The sequence below is a fragment of the Sminthopsis crassicaudata genome, chromosome 3 (genome assembly GCF_048593235.1).
Source record: "Sminthopsis crassicaudata isolate SCR6 chromosome 3, ASM4859323v1, whole genome shotgun sequence".
In the NCBI taxonomy this organism is placed as follows: domain Eukaryota; kingdom Metazoa; phylum Chordata; class Mammalia; order Dasyuromorphia; family Dasyuridae; genus Sminthopsis; species Sminthopsis crassicaudata.
This window is the reverse complement of record NC_133619.1, coordinates 22,704,941-22,723,497: the sequence shown is the minus strand read 5'-3', so window position 1 is coordinate 22,723,497 and position 18,557 is coordinate 22,704,941. Positions and strand designations below refer to the sequence as shown.

Sequence of the window (18,557 nt, the reverse complement as noted above, 5' to 3'; positions counted from 1 at the left end):
TTTTTTTTTCTTGAGGCAATTGGAGTTAAGTGACTTGCTCAGGATCACACAGCTAGGAAGTGTTAAGTGTCTGAGGTTAGATTTGAACTCAGGCCCTCCTAACTTCAGGGCTGGCACTCAATCCACTGCACCACCTAGCTGCCTCAAAATATGAGAATTCAAGAAAAAGAAACACCATGAAAAGAATTAAAAAAAAAAGACCAAGTGAAATATGTCATTGGAAACACAATTGATCTGGCAAAAAGAAACTGGAGAGATAATTTTTAAATTTTTGAACTACCTAAATGCCATATTTTTTAAAAAATCCTGGGCATAATATTTCAAGGAATTATCAGGAAAAACTGCCCTGATATTCTAAAACCAGAAGGTAAAATAAAAGTTGAAACAATCTACTATTTACAACCTGAAAGAGATTCTAAAATGAAAATTCCCAGGAATGTTATACAAAATTCCAGAGCTCACAGGTCAAGGAAAAAAATATTGCCCTCAGCCACAAAGAAACAACTTAAGTATCTTGAAGTCAGTCAAGATAATACAAAAGTAGACAGCTTTTACATTAAAGGATCAGAGGACTTGGAATATGGTATTCAGGAAGGCAAAGGACCTAAGATTATGATCAAGAATCACTTACCCAGCAAAACTGATCCTTCAGAGGAAAGAGGACATTCAATGAAATGGCGGACTTTCGAGCATTCCTGTTGAAAATACCAGAGTTGAACAGGCAAATTGACTTTCATTTACAAGAATCAAGAAAAATATAAACAGGTAAACCTATGAGGAAAATTGTAAGGGCTTTAATAAGGTTAAACTGTTTATATTCCTACATAGGAAGATGATAATTTTTTACTTCATAAGAATATTCTCATTATTAGGACAATTAGAAGGAATAAATACAGACAGAGGACACAAGGGTGAGTTGAATATGAAGGAATGAAACAAAATAAATAAATAAATTAAGAAGTGAGAAAGGAACATACTAGGAGAAAGTGAAAAGGGGAGGTGGGATGAGGTAAATTGTATCAAATAAAAGAGGCAAAAAAGTTTTTTTTTTTTTTTTTTATAAAAGAGGGCAGGAGGAGAGAGGTAAGAGGGAGTAAAAATAAAACACCACCAAAAGAATGAAAAAAAAAAGACCATGTGAAATATCTCATTGGAAACACAATTGATCTGACAAAAAGAAACTGGAGAGATAATTTTTAAATTATTGAACTACCTAAATGCCATAATTTTTAAAAAATCCTGGGCATAATATTTCAAGGAATTATCAGGGAAATTGCCCTGATATTCTAAAACCAGAAAGTAAAATAAAAATTGAAAGAATCTACTGTTCACATTCTGAAAGAGACTCTAGAATGAAAATTCCCAGGAATGTCATACAAAATTCCAGAGCTCACAGGTTAAGGAATAAATATTGCAATCAGCCACAAAGAAACAATGGAAGCATCATGGAGCCAGTCAAGATAACACAAGAGTAAGCAGCTTTTACATGAAAGGATCGGAGGACTTGGAATATGGTATTCAGGAAGGAAAAATTTCAGGAGAGATAGGGCAAAAGGAGAGAGAGAATATAATAAAGAGAGTGGAAAATAGGATGGAGGGAAATACAGTTAGTAAAAATAATGGTAGAAAAAAAAATTGCAAGCAAATTTCTCAAATAAAGGCTTCCTTACTAACACATATACAGAACCTTATAGAAAGAGGTCAAATGCATAAAAATAAAATCCATTCCCCAACTGATAAATGACCAAAAGATATAAACAGTTTTCACATGAAGCAAAGTTATCTCCATATGAAAAAATATTCTAACTAATTATTGATTAGAGGAATGCATATTAAAATAATTCTGAGGCACTATCTCATACCTATTAGATAGATTGGTTAATAGGGCAGAAAAGGGAAATGACAAATAGTGGAGAGATGTGGAAAAATGAGGCATTAATTCACTGTTGGTGGAGCAATAAACTTATTTAACCATTCAGGATAGCAATTTGAAACTATGCCTCAAGGGATATCAAACCCCTTTTGACCTAACAATAACACTATTGGGTCTCTATCCCAAAAGATGTGGGGGAAGGACAAAATATACGAAAATGTTTATAGCAATTTTTTCTAGGGCAAAAAATTAGAAATTGAGGGGATACCCATCAATTGGCAAATGTCTGAGCAAATTCTTCTATGTATTTATGACGGAATACTATCATTATATAAGAAGTGATGAGCAAGATGCTCTCAGAAAAACCTGAAAAGATTTCGATGAACTGATGCAAAGAAAATCACTTGTATGTACACAATAATAGCAATATTGCAAGTTAATCAGCTTAACTATTCTTAGCAATTTAATGACCCAAAAAATTCTGAAGGACTTATGATGAAAAATGCTATTCATATCAAGAGAACTGATGATGTCTGAATATATATTGAAGCATATTTTTTAAAATTTCTTTATTTTTCTTTAGGGGTCATGTGTATGTGTGTGTGTGTGTGTGTGTGTGTGTGTGTGTGTGTGTGTGTGTGTGTGGTTAGGGGACCCTGTTTTCTTTGACAACATTATTATTTTGGAAATATTTTGCATTATTACACATGTATAATCTATATCAAATTACTTGCCTTCTCAGTGGTAGAGAGAGGGGTGGGGAGGGAACAAAGAAAGTAGCTGCAACTCAAAGTTTTAAAAAGAAATATTTTAAAATATTTTTACATGTAAAAATATGGAATAAATTGTAGGTTTCTAAAAATTGCAAGCAACTTTTTCTTCTCACCTGTTTAAATAATGGGATTACTTTAGTGAAAATAAACCTAAAATTAATTGCTCTTTTTGGCAAGGAATTAAAAAAAAATCCTTTGAGCTAATCTGATGCATATCAGGCCTGAGATTTCATAAAAACTTAGTGATATCCTTGAAAATCCTACATTCTGATTTGCTTAAATTAGCAAGTCTGAGCTACTGGCAAAGCCACAAATGCTTTTCATTTTAAGAGCATCATCACTTTCTGCTCAAGTAATAACTTTTTCAAAAGCATCATTTCTGGTGATGTCAAGATCAGTGCACGTGCAGGAGCCACTCAAGTGTCTATTATCCCATTTCTTTCCTTCTTCTGAGGAATTGCACCCGAATGGAGCTCAGCCGCAGCTGCTTAATATTCTGAGCATCATGTAATCTCCAGGTAATCGCTAACCTTAGAGCAACCTCTGCTGGCAAACAGACGGTGAGCTGCAAACATTTCATAGAGTTTTAAAGTGGCATTTGAATTGGGTCAAGAAATAAAACAAGTCATTTGTTGGTAAAGAATGTTCTATATGTGTGTGTGTATATGTGTACATACACATATACAAACATATGTTTAAATATATATGCACATATATATTTAATAGTAAAATGATGTTTTCCCTCAGAATATATTTTTATTTATTACATAAGCAGCTTTATTGAGTATATAGAACCCTAGCAATCTGATTAACTTAAACAGATTTTTTTTGTTTCTTGACAAATATATTTCCCAAGAGGAAAGAAGAAAAAAGGAGAATGACTATTGATTACCTTTTTATATTATGCGTATGTGTATGTGTAAGGCAGAGCAAGAAAGAGACAGAGAGGTGGAAAAGAAAGAGACAAAGACAGAATCAGAGAAAGAGAAACAGAGAAAGAAACACAGAAATAGAGACAGAGAAAGAGAAAGAAACAGAGACAAAGAGAGAGAAAGAGTGAGACAGAGACAAAGAGAAAGCCAAAGAGAGCAGAAAAGAGAGAGAAACATAGACCAAAGGATAGAGACAGGGAGAAAAAAGTGGTTTATTAAGTCAGGAGTATCTGGATTGAAATCCTTTCTGTGATAAACACTAGCTATGTAAACTTTGGCAAGCTGCTTAGCCCCTTATTTCCTAAACTGGCTTCAAAACATGTACATTGCAGAAAAGTTAACAATCTGGATCAATACTAGGAGTTTGTATTGATCTAAGAATTCATGATAACAATGAAATAATAGTTACAGTCAATTAAAAGTTGATATTTTGTACATACATATGTTTTATGAATACATCACATTATGTAATACCACTTCAATATACTGCATGTGCATATATAACTACGAATATATATATTTTTCAGTGCACAAGTCTTTCTCCAAGATTCAGGGGATCTGCCACTCTTACTAGAATCTTTCCATGGTCTGCTATGACCCTCATGTCATCCTCTTAGTTATTAGTGCTATCTACTCCCTCAAGCTACCATCCATATAATTATGGTCATGTCTGTGTATACATTGCAACTTCATAGCAGGATATGTTTTTTGAGTTCAAAGGCCACTTTTCTTTATCTACCCATCACTAAGCATAGGGTTTTGCGTGTATGATACATTTAATAAGTGGCTGTTAGATGGAATTGTATCATTTCATAATAACCAGGAATAAAAACTAGAGCTTTTATTTTAGTGATGTAGAGAATTATTATATTGAAAAACCTTTCCATAGCCATGGCAGCCGTCACCTCCTCTGCAACTTGTAGGCAATTGATTAGAAGGATGACAGGTTAAATCACTAACCCAGAGACAAGTAACCATTATTGTTTCTTCGCTTTATACCATTTTTAAAAAATTCTCTTCACTGCTGTCTTTTTTCATCTTATAAATTTTGTCCAAGGAAAAACACACATGATAGATACAAAATAGCTAAATCATATCAATAGACATTATCTTACACTCATGAAATGGTGTAGACAACCATATCAAAAATGTTCATTCTGGGATAATATGTCCTCTGTTGATCATGAAGCCAAAATGAAAGCAAACTAGAAAAAAAAAATCATGTATTTATTCCTCTATCCATCGATTTATCTATCTACTTATCTTCTATATTTACTTTTTCTACTATAGAATAGAGTGATTCAAAGTGCCATGGGTAAACAAGTCAATTAAATCAGACATTTCATTTTTATATGTAATATTTACTAACCTTCCTCTTTACTGTAGGATTGAAACTGGTCCACTGGCCTCCATTTTGCTCTGCAGAATTTGTTTTAGTTTTAGCTCACGTAGTTTACTAGGAACGGAATATATTTCTTTTTCTATTTTCCAAATGATAATTCCTACTTTTAAAAAATCATTAATGACTATGCATTTAACTGCAGGATACATTGTTTCATTAGTACTACTCATTGTATAACCCAGAAACACAATCTTTTCTTAATCCTCCCTTCACTATCAAAATATAACTCCTTCTTTCTCAACGTTCCCACCGACTAAATAGTATGAACATTAATGGAACACACCAACCATATGCAGTATGAATATGAATAAATCTTCATATTAATAAACTTTATACTGTCATGGTCACATGAGGATCCTGTTAACCATGATTTCATTAATGTAATCTGTCTTTTAGTTTCTGCTAATTCTTCTCCAACTTTTCTCTTCTTTTCCTCCTCTCTCTTTACTACTTCCACATTCACCTTTTATCCACTATAGGCAGAGAAGGATACAGTAAGTGATACCTTTGAACCTATGCTCTTTCCTGTTCTAACCCTTGCCTTGTGATCAGCCCTCAAGTTTACAGGTCAACATTTGGCTTCTTTCCCAATCTTCTATCCTTTCTAACTAATTGCTTGATAATTATTTCCACATGTCTACCCACTACCTTCAATTTAATGGGAATAGGGTCAGCTAGGTGGCATAATGGACAGAGCATTATCCTGAAGTCAGGAAGAGCTGAGTTCAAATTTGACCTCACACATTTAACACTTATGTTACACTTATGTTATGTTAACACTTCCTAGCTGTGTGACCCTAAGCAAGTTATTGCCTTAGAAAAAAATAGAAATAAAATTCATGTTTACAACCATGTCAACATAGTGGAGTGGATAGAGCACTGAACTTGGTGCCAGAAGATCAAGGTTCAAATTCTACTCCAGACACAATAGCTGTTAGCCTAAGCAAGATATATAACCCCTCTATATTTTAATTTCTTTAATTGTAGAATGAGAGGATCTAATGGCATTGGTGACCCATTCAAGTTCTAAATCTATTAGTTAATAATTCAATAAGTATGTGGTTGTGTTTGATATACTTATGATAAGAAAATGAAAAATTACATGTTCCATATTTACCAAAATAATTTATCACAAAAATCTATTTCCTTTATGTCTTTTATTTACATCAAGGATCCAATTATCTTCATTACTCAGGCTCAGAATCTTAATGCACCCTCAATTCTTCTTTCTTCCCACATATACACATAACCACCATATAATTCATAATTCCTTCTATATGTATCTATATCTTTCCATTTTTATTTTCAGTAACCCAGATGAGCGTTTCATTGATTTATTGATGGATATCTATATTTTGATATGGTCCCCATTCTTCGTCAGACTCTCTATGCTGATCTATTGTTCAAAATAATAATAATAAACCTGTAAGTAAATCTTTCTAAAATACTGGTTTATATATAATACTCAAATGCCCACAACATAAAGTCTGAACTACTTAGCATTAGATTCAGATTCACTACAATATTGTCCATCTACATGATAATCACCCCATCTTACCTTACCTTCAATTTTTCTCTCTAAACAAATATTATGCTGAAACCAATTTACACTGCACAATGATCACCAAACCTGCCATTCTTATTCCCAACCCTAACAACTTAATCAGTCAAGTTTCTCCTTCCTGGGATGTTATTTACTCTCCTTTCTGCTTTTCATAAATATAATGCTCAGCTTCGAATGTATGTTTAGTCAAATACAGCCAGCCAACATTTACTATATTATCAAACATTTATTATATGCTGAGCATTCTGCTCAACATGGAAAATACAAATAAAAGAAAGCAGGAAGACAGTCCATCTTCAAGGAGTTTATATTCTAAGGCAGGAAGATCAAATCCAAAAGAAAGATGAAAAAGGAGTTGGAATGGGAAAGTAACCACATAGGGGCCAAATGAAAAAGAAACTCCAGAAATTCAAGAGCAGATCCCAGAGAGGAATGAAGGAGTTAACAAAGCTGTTCTGGGAAAATTCCATCAAAGAGAAATTCAGGATGAAAATAAGGAACTGGCAAATCAGAAAAAGGGACTAGAAGGAGCAGAATGATCCTCCAGGTTAAAAAGACTGTATCATATTATAAAAGAAGTCTAGAGAATCAGAAACAGAACTCAGAGAGAAATTTCAAAAGAGTTACAAAGAAGGGGTGATAGAATTGGAGAGAGAGAGAGAGAGAGAGAGAGAGAGAGAGAGAGAGAGAGAGAGAGAGAGAGAGAGAGAGAGAGAGAGAGAGAGAGAGAGAGAGAGAGAGGTGAAAACAGAGATGGAAAGAGAAAAACACAAAGAGATGCTCACAGATACTTGTTTCTCACACAGACAGAGAGCAAAAGAGACAGACACAGAGAAGGGTGGGGCAGAGAGTAGACAAATGGCACAGTGGATAAAGTTCTGAACTTGGAATTAGCAAGACCTGAGTTCAAATTTGGCCTCAGACAGATACTCGCTATGTAAATTTGACAATGTCCCTTAATCTCTGCTTCAGTTTCCTTCTCTGTAAAATTGGATATAGTGGATAGAGCACTGAACTTAGTGCCAGATATTTGTAAAGCCCTTAGCAATAATGCCTAACACATGCTAAGCACTTTATTAATGTTAGTTGTTGTTAACACATGCATGCATACTGACAGATAGCTTGGTAGATATATGGACAAATAGGCAGATAGCTAGAGAGAGACAGAGCCAGAAATAGAGATTCAGAGAGACAGAGACAAAGGCAGAAACAGAGGCAGAGAGGCAGAGAAAAAGAGACAGAAAGAGACAAAGACACAGAAAATGAGACAGAAAGAAATTATCTTCTGAGACTCTCATTACATTGACATAGGAAAATCATAATTTGGCAAAGTTCCATACTGATTTAAAGCTTTTGTAACATAATTTTTGATTACTTTTCAAGGCACTGAGAATTTCAAAGATGAAGATCCTACAGCTATTGCATGTGAGAGATAAGACTTCAACACAGATCTTCCTAATTAGGAAGCCAAACTATTTTCTGGCAAGTCATGGTTGCCTTTTTCTATACCTTCCCCAAATTCACACACAAGGATCTATATGGAAAAACAAAAATAAAGAGGATGGATTATGAAAAGAACAGAAAACAAAAATATTATTTTTGCTCATTTATGGGGGTTTTGTTTATCTGCTTTTACTAAACTACATGGTATGTATGTTTTCCCTTGTTTTTGAATACAATGTAAATGCTACAAATGCAGTGGGTTGAAATGAATATTTGTCTTATGTTTGGTTTGATTGTATGTTTTTTTTTAATATTACAATTAAAGAGGAAGGTAGGGAGCAAATCTATGATGTCAATCAAAAAGACACTCTCTCCAACAAATTAGATGTAAAATTGTTCTGAAACTCACAGACTAGGAAACTAGTAAGGATAAATCCAGTGAAAACAAGGTCACAAAGACCTTATGTATGAGATGTAGAACTTGAACTTAAATTATTCTTATGTTATGCTAGCCTTCTAGTCACTATGCAACTACACAACCCATATCTTTTTTATTAATAATAATAAGTATGATATTTATTATATAGAGATAAAGCATAGATATATAAAAATGTATTAAATTTCCTTAATAAAAGTGGAAAGTAATGTTACTTGTTTTCCTTAGGTCTGATGTCTGCGTGGAGGATTCAAGAAAAGCATTCAGTTTTTTGTACTATTTCAGTGAAATTAGAATTGGCTTAATTCCAATACTACTTTTATGTAGATTTTTTTTCTCCATAGAAACCTTAGAGGGCAGCCCATCATATTTAAAGAAGAAAAAAAATCATTAAAATAACATTCTAAAGATATAGCAAAATTAAACCCTGTAAGATTGTTTTCTACTTTGCAGTATTTAGCCAGATGGTGAAGATTACTGGGACTATTGTTGAGTGGGATGTCAGAACATTTCCACATTGTAGCCTGAACAAGTGTCAGTTAACAAGTACATTTCTAATGGAACATTTAATGAAAGTGAATATCACACTTTAGTAGTGGAGTGTTTCTGCTCAAATAATTCCCATTTTGAGGTGCTCCGATTGCAGTCTGAACCATAGCTGATGCTGGGAATTCCCTGTAATATTTCATTAGACTCATCTACTAGATTTATTCATAAATGAGAACAAACGAGCATGTCAGCATAAGTTATTGTGGTAATTTGTGAAACTGTTAATGAGATATTTTCAGAGCTCATAAAAGGGAAGAACTATGTCATTAAATTACTGCACAATAATTTTATTTTGATACAGTGAGTGAGAGGATATTTGATCAAAAATGATGCCTGATGCATCAGTGAACTGAAAAAAGGTGTAAAGATGCCCCAATGAAAGGGGTCTAAGCCTGTCTTTGGAAGTCATTAAATAAATTAGAAAAGAAAAAAAAAGTTGTTTTCTAACCATCAATTATGCCACATTTTACCTATTTGAAAAATAATTGAGTCTTAGGCAGAAAGTCACTGATGGGTAAAAATTGAAAGAGAAAAAAGAAAGCATCAGGAGTGCCTATCAATTTATGCTTTGAGTTTCTAAGGGTGGTTTGGCATTGTGGTACATTGTGTTATTTCACTCAATAAAATGCCCTCATCCTTTTTTTTTTCCTGACTACTTCTCTGTACCTTTTAGTAGATCTTCATCCATATCGAAATCCATATCTATGAGAGGTCCTCAAGGCTTTTTCTTGGACCCTCTTCTCTTTAGACTCTCTGTTTTCATGACCTAATCAACTCTCACAGGACAATGTTTAATATGGACAACAAATATGCCAGTTACTCGGATTAAATTAAGAAAAAAAAAGAAAATATTTATCAGGTCCTGAAAATATAATAAAAAAGTCAAAATAGGACTAGAATTTTAGAGTTCTTGATTGAAGGAACTGCCTTTTGCTTTTTTTATATCCCCAATGCTTAGCACAGTCTAGCATATAGTAGACACTTAAATGTTTATTGATTTAATTAATTATTGATTAATTAATTATAGCATCAACAACAAATAAAGACCATGAGCATGAATCAATGAATAGGTCTATCAAACAATTTGATTGGTTGAATGAGAAGAAAAACTTGGGAGTCTATAGTTTAGAAAATTTAAAGATCTTAAAGTAATGGGATAGTTATAGCTATTGCACCCCTTTTTGGGGGGAGAGAAGCAATTAGGATTAGGTGACTTGCTTAGGGTCATAGAGCTAATAAAGGTCAAATGTCTGAAGTCAAATTTGAACTGAGGTCCTTTTGACTTCAGGACTTGTGCTCTATCTACTGCATCATCTAGCTGTCCTGTACTCCTGCTTAAAAGAAAATAATAGAAAAAATATAATCCATATCCAAAGGGGGGAAATGTCTTCTAAAAACAAATAGAAAATAAGATTTCCTGTAACAGTCTTAGAGCAACTTACTACATAGAGGTTACCTTGACTTCATGCTATTATCAATTTGAAAGCTAGCTTCTTCATCCTTTTCCCACATGAAGCACTGAGAGGCCAATAACAACCTATTTTGAACCATCATTTCCCTTTTTGCCTGCAGCATACCACAATTTAAAATGGGCCATTAAGGACCCCAAAGCCAAAGAGCTGATCTTTCCACTTTACTGTTGCTCCAGAAAATGTTTTCTCTAAAAGGAATAAGTTTAAAAAAAAAAAAAAAAAGCCCAAAGTAGCTTTGATCTGATGCATTTTGCCTCTAACTCTCAATCTTGTATACAACCTATTATCTGCTTCCTCTGCTGCTAATTCCAAGAAATCAAGTAATTATAAGCAATTAGAAATCTGGAAAATGTTCTAGGATCTCTGGAAATGTATCTTAGTTACATTTTTGCTAGAAAGCCATCAAAATAGAAAAAAGAACTGAATATGAAGTCAAAGGATGTAATTTCAAATCCTAACCCACTTTGCTAATACTTGTTTGACTATAGACAAATCACTTTACCTTTTAAGGTCTGACTTGCCATAGATAAATAGAAGGGATTATATAGATGAGCTCTAAAAGTCCTCCTGTTCTAAATTTTGGTAATCTGGTAATAGCCTTCTTACCATATACTTTTTAATTCTTGTTTTCTAAGTTTACTTTCATGATGCAGACTCTTGCATTGATATACATTCAATTCTCTTTCTCCATAGCTGCAGTCCATAACTGCTAAAAAACTTCTAGTTACTGACATCACTCTGTCTAATTGCTCCTTGAAGCATTTCACATACCCAAGAAACTCATTAATTTACCCATGTAACCTACATTTGTACCCCTGTTACTTATGCCACTATCTAGTTTGGCTTAAAATCTAGGCATCCTCTTTGACTTGTCTCAAATTCCTCACAATCCACTCAGTTCTCAAGCCCATTTGGCAGTCTTTTGATCCCACAGTCTTATTAAATTATTCTCTCAGATTTTGGCAATGATTCCTTTGTTGGTAAATCTGATGACAATTCTCAGCTTCTCATAATTATTGACCTTTTGTAGCTGTCAAAGCTGTTAGCTAAACCTTCCTCCTGTCTATTTGATTTCCCCTTATCTTCTTCATTGGTCAACTTACTCTGGTTCACTGCCTACCTGTTTGACACATCCAACTTAGTCCCCTTTGCTGCTTTGTTATCATTCTCAGTCCTCTTATTATGGGTGCCTTCAAATAACATTCCTACGTTTTGTCTTTTTTTTCTTCAAATGCTCGGTTTCCTTCTGTGTTTCTTTGTCTCTTTTCCTCTCTGCGTTATCTCCTCTTCCTCATTTTTGAATTTTAACATTCATGTAGATGATTTACATATCTATATATTCAGATTTAGTGCGTCTCCTAAACTCTAGTCCCCTATAGCCATATTCCAGGAAAGACATCTTCAACTGAATGTTTTACAAGCACCTCCAATTTAACATAACCAAAACTGAACACCTTCCATCTTTAAATTTATCCATTTATGTTGAACATTCTGCCATTATCTCAGGAGCTTGAATTTGTCTATGATTCTTCTTCACTTGCCCTCATCTAAATTTTTACAAAAGCCCAGTCTATAGCCATAGCACACGTTATATTTAGCTACTTTCCCTTGTCTTTAGGCCCTTAACAACCCTCAACTAGACTATTGTAATCCTATTAAGAACCCCTGGCTCTGATCTCACCTCTTCAATCTATCCTCCCATAGTTGCCTAAATAATGTTCTCAAGACCTGGGTCTCCTTAGATCACCCTCCTCCTCAAAAAGCATCAGTATATCTTTATCTATATCAGTATATTACCTCCTCTTAGACAAAAAAGAAGCTATTCTGCCTGAAATTTAAAATCTGCCACACCTGAACTCCTACCTACTATACTCTTTTTTCATAATTCTATGTGTTCAAAGCCCTGCAATTGAATTCCAACTTGAGATCTCAGCCTTACCTTTACCTCCCAGATTTGATGTGATCAAACTATTTTTCACTTCCCACTTCTTTGTTCTCCTTGCTTACTTCTACTTATCAAATTGCTTTTCTTCTTCCAAAGATACACTACAGAAGCTATTTTGTCTGGTCAGCTTCCCCTGATTCTTCCATTTCCTTGTCTTCATACTGTTCTTTTGATATTCCCAGAACATGTTGTCTGCCCTTCCTTCACTCCCATCACTTCCCTTCTTGTATAGTAATTATGCACCTGCCTTATCCCTGTTATTGATATCTAATGTAAACTCCTAGAGAATTCTCTCAATGTTGGGTTTTCTCTTTATCTCCTTGGTGCCCAGCACCGGCTTTCCTTGCACATGATATAGATGCCTTATCTCAATTCTATCAGACCTTTCTCCTTCACTTCCCACACTGAAGAAATTCTTCTTCCCTTACAGCAATTATTTCTCTACTTTCCCACTCCAACTGAAGACTTCTCTAGTTCAGACAATATCAGCTTTTCCCTGAACTAATATAGTTATCTCATTGCCTTCATTCTCTTTCCTTGCTAACCTTTCTTTCACATTGGTTCAAAATAAACCTTCCTAATGGACCATTCTGATCACAAAATCCTGTTCCAAATAAGCCAGTGGCTTTTACTTCCTTCCAAATCAAGTATAAACCTGGCCTCGCCCCATGATCACTTGCCAAATTAATGTCGCATTTTTATCTCCTACCACTTTCCTTTATATATTTGATGTTGGAACAGCACATCTATTCTTGGATCCCTTTCTCTTCTTTCTTTTTCATATGCCTGCATCTTTGCTCACTACCTACCTCTCAACTGGAAGGGAATACATTCACAATGACCCATTTCTCCCTATTCAAACTCCTCTATTTTTTCAATACCCAATAAATGTACTATTGCTTCCAGGAGGCTTTCTTTGATTTGCAAACTGAAAGCACAATATAAGTTTTGGTGAGTAGAAGGAAGATGAAGAAGATGATGATGGTTGTGATAAGTCAATTAATGTGTCCTCACACCACTCAATCATATCATATAATTTAAATAACAATAGTAACATATATACCTAGTGATTTAAGATTTGCATTTTACAAAGATCTTATTTTGTCCTCACAACAACTGTGGGGAGGATTTTTCAGATGAGGAAGTAGAAGCAAAGTCCATAGATATATTCAGCAACTAGTAAATGAAGCCTTATTTAAACTCAGTTATTTCTCACTTTGGATCTATTTTTCTATCTCCTCTACTATGTTGCCATAACATTATTCATCTTTCCTTGGTACCAATTTCATGTTTCCTTACACTGTAGTCATTTTTAAACTTATCTCCTCTATTAGAGTGTGAACTCCCTGGGGATAGTTGTTTATTCCCAAGGCTTGGCAGTGCTTCTCACTTAGTAAACACTTAATAAATACATATTGAATCTAATTAATGCTTTTAGTTACAACCTCTATACTTTTTGAAAAGATATTTCTCAAGTATGAAATGTTCTTTCTCCTCACCTCTGCCTGTTAGAACCCTTGAATCCTTCATAGTTCAGTTCATGCATCATCCTACATGAAGTCTTAGTATACATTTCATTGTGCTATCATTTTTACATATTTGTTTGTCTACACATGGGTACCATAAAGGTAGCAGAATTTTTATTTTATTTTATTTTATTCTTTTCTTTTCTTTTTGAAGCAATTGGAATTCAGTGACTTGCCAAGGATCACAGAGATAGGAAGTATTTAAGTGTCTGAGGCCACATTAGAACTCAGATCCTCCTGAGTTCACTTTATTCTTTATATCCTCAATCCCTAATGCAATATCATGTACATAGTGCTCCCTGCCTTCTTCCCTCCCTCTCTCTCTCCCATCTCTCTCTTATCTCTTTCTATCTCTCCCTCCACACAATATCTATGTATCTACCCATCCTCACCCATCCATATCTACATACAAAGAATATATGGGTATATATGTATGCATGATTACATATATGTGTATCTATGAATGTGTGCATATGTGCCCTGTGTGGATTTATATAAAATGTTCCCTCAATTGGATGCAATATGGTCACATAAAGCTTAAAGGAGGAATCCTCTGTGGGCTCTGAGTGCTAGTTTAGGTAAACTGTCCAATCCAAATGCCTTTTCTGTCATCTTTAAATTTTGTACACACTGGTCATTAAAAAAAAAAAAAAGTTTCCCCCCTCAGTTAAAATGCAAAGCCATTGTATTGTGCTCAATTTTCTCAATGATAGCTTTCACAGGGAATGTGAAGAATAATTCATTTAATTGAAATTTAGAATGCTATAGAGAGGCAAAAGTAATTACCTGAGATATAACCTAGCCAGGTATCAGAGAATAACATCCATATCATTATGAAAAGTTATATGAAATTACTCAAGACCACAAGCATTGGGGCACCCATTTACATCTTATCTACCACTCTCAGAGTGATATTGGATGTAAAAATAGGAGCACACCCTATAGAATTTGCAAGGCAGCCCTCCCATTCTATTCAATTCTGGTGAGATCCCACTGTGTCCAGACTCCACAACTTAACAAGACTTGGAAAAGAGTAACAAAGATAATTAAGGGGTTAGAAAATGAGAGCTGTGGAAGAACAAAAAAAGGTTAAAAAGATTTATATCGTTTAGACATGAGAAGAGATGGTTGAAGGATTATTAATAATGTTCTTAAGTGAGGGGTGATTACCCAGAGTGTGGTAATCTTTCCATTTCTATGGAAAACAGAACAAGGAAAAATGAATTTTAGCTGCAAAACAACCCTTGAGAATGAGAAAAAAAAAGGACTATTAATTACTAAATGGGTTCTCTTGAGATTTAAGGAAATTGCATTTCTGAAAATATTTTTAAAATGAGATCAATAATATCTATGTCCCAAAAGGAAGGGAGGGACTCTGTGACCTTTCCTTGCTTATTCAATGGCATCATCATAGAGAAGCACTGGCAATGCACTCCCTGCCAACATGAACTATGTAGTTTGAGGCTAGCAAGAGTCTGGAATAATATTCAAACTTAGGTCTTTCTGGCTGCAAAATAAGTGAGATGGACCTGATGGCCATTATCATCCTTATCAGCTCTCTATCTATCATTCTTGGAACCCATTGAACCTTGTTCTATTAGATTTAGATAAGACTGAAGGAGGCAAAGTGTTTTAAATTTGCAAATCACTCTACATGTACAATCTCATTTAATCCTTATCGCCAACCTCTGAAGCATGTGTTATAGGAGTTACCATTCTTTTATACATAAAATAGAATCTCATAGAAGTCAAGAGGTGTACCCAGAGTCATAAAGCTGGCAAGTGTCAAAAGCACAATGCAAACTTCAGTCTTTCTAAATCCAAGTGCCATGTCCTAATGCTCTTCTTCTTCTTCTTCTTCTTCTTCTTCTTCTTCTTCTTCTTCTTCTTCTTCTTCTTCTTCTTCTTCTTCTTCTTCTTCTTCTTCTTCTTCTTCTTCTTCTTCTTCTTCTTCTTCTTCTTCTTCTTCTTCTTCTTCTTCTTCGAGGCTGGGGTTAAGTGACTTGCCCAGGGTCACACAGCTAGGAAGTGTTAAGTGTCTGAAACCAGATTTTAACTCGGGTCCTCTTGAATTCAAAGCTGGTGCTCTATCCACTACCTAGCTGCCCCTAATGCTCTTATCCCTCCTTCCTCTCAGTATGAATGAACAGAGAAGGGGGTAATAAAGACAAAGAGAGAGACAAAGACAGAAACAGAGAGAGACAGAGGCAGAGAGACAGAGCGAGACAGAAACAGATAGAGAGAGAGAGAGAGAGTCACTGCAAATGGTTTGAGATAGAGCTGAGAAAAATTCTTCTTTTGATACATTTCTAAACAAATAAATGGATACTTTCAGCCAACTAAATGGCATTCAACACAGTGTATACTTGGCAGCAATGAATGAGGATAGTATGAGAGTTTGTGGTCTCAAAGTTTTTGATCAGATAAAAATGACCAGCTTCCCATTGCCATAAACCTCACCATCAAAACATTACTCCTCTCTGAAACAAATCATGTTCATCATTCTTTTTAAATGGTTGTTCTTCTCATTCCCCAATTGTACATAAAATAATGCCTTACTCCTTACACTAATTCCCTTCTCCTTTTTCTTTCTACTCATATTTCTCCGACTTTAACTTCTTTTTAACTTGTCTTCCATTTTTCTATCTCTCACACAAATACAGACATGCAAAAAACCCTTTACTTTGTTAAAATATATAATTAAAAAGTTGAAGTTGGGCATATTTGTATATTAATAGAAATAGACAACTAGGAATCTAAGTCATAATGTTCATTCACAAGCAGCTGGTCCATAGAAGAGGATACTTCCTATGAAGGGCCTTGTTTTTGTAAACCCTGTTTTTTTTGGGTTTTTTTTTTTGTATTTTCTTTTAAATATCTCAGCTTCAGAATGATAAGTACTTAAAGCAAGACAGGGAAAAAAAAGATTGAAGCTGGAAAGAGCGCTTTAATGGTTAGAACAAAAGAGTCTGTGAGCTTCTATTGCCAATTGAGAGTTTGTATTCCTAACTTTTATATTCCTTGCTTCTTATAAACATAATATTCTATTATTATCTTTTTTTTTCTTTTGAAGCATCAAATATGTTACTAGAATGTCACATCCAACCTGTTTTTCTATTCCACTAAAAGATGCTAGAAAACTAATATCAGTTTGCCTCATTTAATTTATAATAAGACATCTAACTAAAATGATGTTATTTCAAGCTAATGAGAATATTTAAGCTGATTATTACGAGCAAAAACATGAGTGGAAAATTTCAAAATCTTGGTGGTGATATGAAAGCCATATATTATGCATTTCCAAAGAAATAGCTAACTAATATCAGAGGAAAGTAGACTCAGATTCTCAAATTCTAGTGTTCTTTCCAATGTACAATGATACCCATCTAAAATAAATTTCTAAATAAATAAATAGATTCCAAACAAAGTTCAGATAGTACAGTGAATAGAATTCTGGACTTGGAAGCAGGAAAATTGGAGTTCAAAACTATATAAACTTATTAAATATGTAGCCCTACGCAAGTGAGAACCTTCTCAGCCTTAGAATCTTCATTTATAAAATGTCGATAATGATAGTACCTGCCTCACAGGTTTAGTATAAAAACCAGATGATACAACATATGTTAGATATTTAGCAAACCTTAAAGTGTTATGTAAATATTAGTTGTTATTGTCTTTGTTATTAAACCCTACATAAGTACCACTTCCTGTTCAATAATAATTATGAATATGGAATAAAATTAACACTAAATAAAATGTCTATCAATTTAAAAACAATTAAATATTGACAAATGTTGTCTCATGAAGCATTTTTATTTCACATTAAAATGTTTTATTGATATATTTATTTTTATTACCTCCATTTTTTCTTTTAAAATTCAATTTTATTTTATTTTCAAATCTGTATTATCTTCCTACCTACCACTACCACTCCCAGTGAAGGAGCAAGAAAAACAAAATGTGTTAGATATTGATACATAGTTATTTAAGCAAAACAAACTTTTTCGTTTGCCATATCAAACTACCCCCTCTCACCCACTCCAATATCTTCATGTAAAAAAAGGCATAAGCATCCAATATACTGGTTAGAACAAATTACACATGAATATTTCTACTCATAAAGATAATAATTGTTTAGTTGAAATATGAAACCTCCAACAATGTGCACATGATATTGTTACACATATTGTTACAAATATTTTCAACAAAAATAAAAATGTTTTCAGACTTTAGATTGTCTAATGTATCTCCCTTTATTTTATAGGTGAAGAAAGTGAGACACAGGAAAATTAAGTAATTTGCTCAGAGATTTGGAATGGAATTTTAGATCCTATATAAAAGAAAATCCCCAATTTACAGGGTTAAGTGACTTAACCAAAATCACACAGCTAGTAAGTACCTGAGGCTAGATTTGAACTCAGAAAGTTGAGTCTTTCCTGATTTCAGACCTGGCTCTCTATTCACTATATAAGTAACAATTGTTTAATTTCAGGATTCTGCCCAAGATTTTTGATTCCAAGTCTAAAATTCCTTCAATGGGATAATTAAAACCAAATTAGTTTAAATGGAGTTCACCTCACCTTTGCCCCTCTGTCATCACCTCTTAAGCAATACACACACACACACACACACACACACACAC

At 34.0% G+C, this 18,557-nt stretch overlaps 1 long non-coding RNA gene across 3 annotated transcripts in view; it reads right to left on the bottom strand.

The window, feature by feature from the left end:
• The window catches only part of LOC141560254 (uncharacterized), a 186,205-nt gene that overhangs the window by 59,399 nt on the left and 108,249 nt on the right, over positions 1-18,557 (bottom strand). For all 3 annotated transcript variants that reach the window (XR_012487676.1, XR_012487678.1, XR_012487677.1), the window contains exon 4: positions 632-695. This is a non-coding gene — a long non-coding RNA (uncharacterized LOC141560254). The remainder of the gene's footprint in view (positions 1-631; positions 696-18,557) is intronic.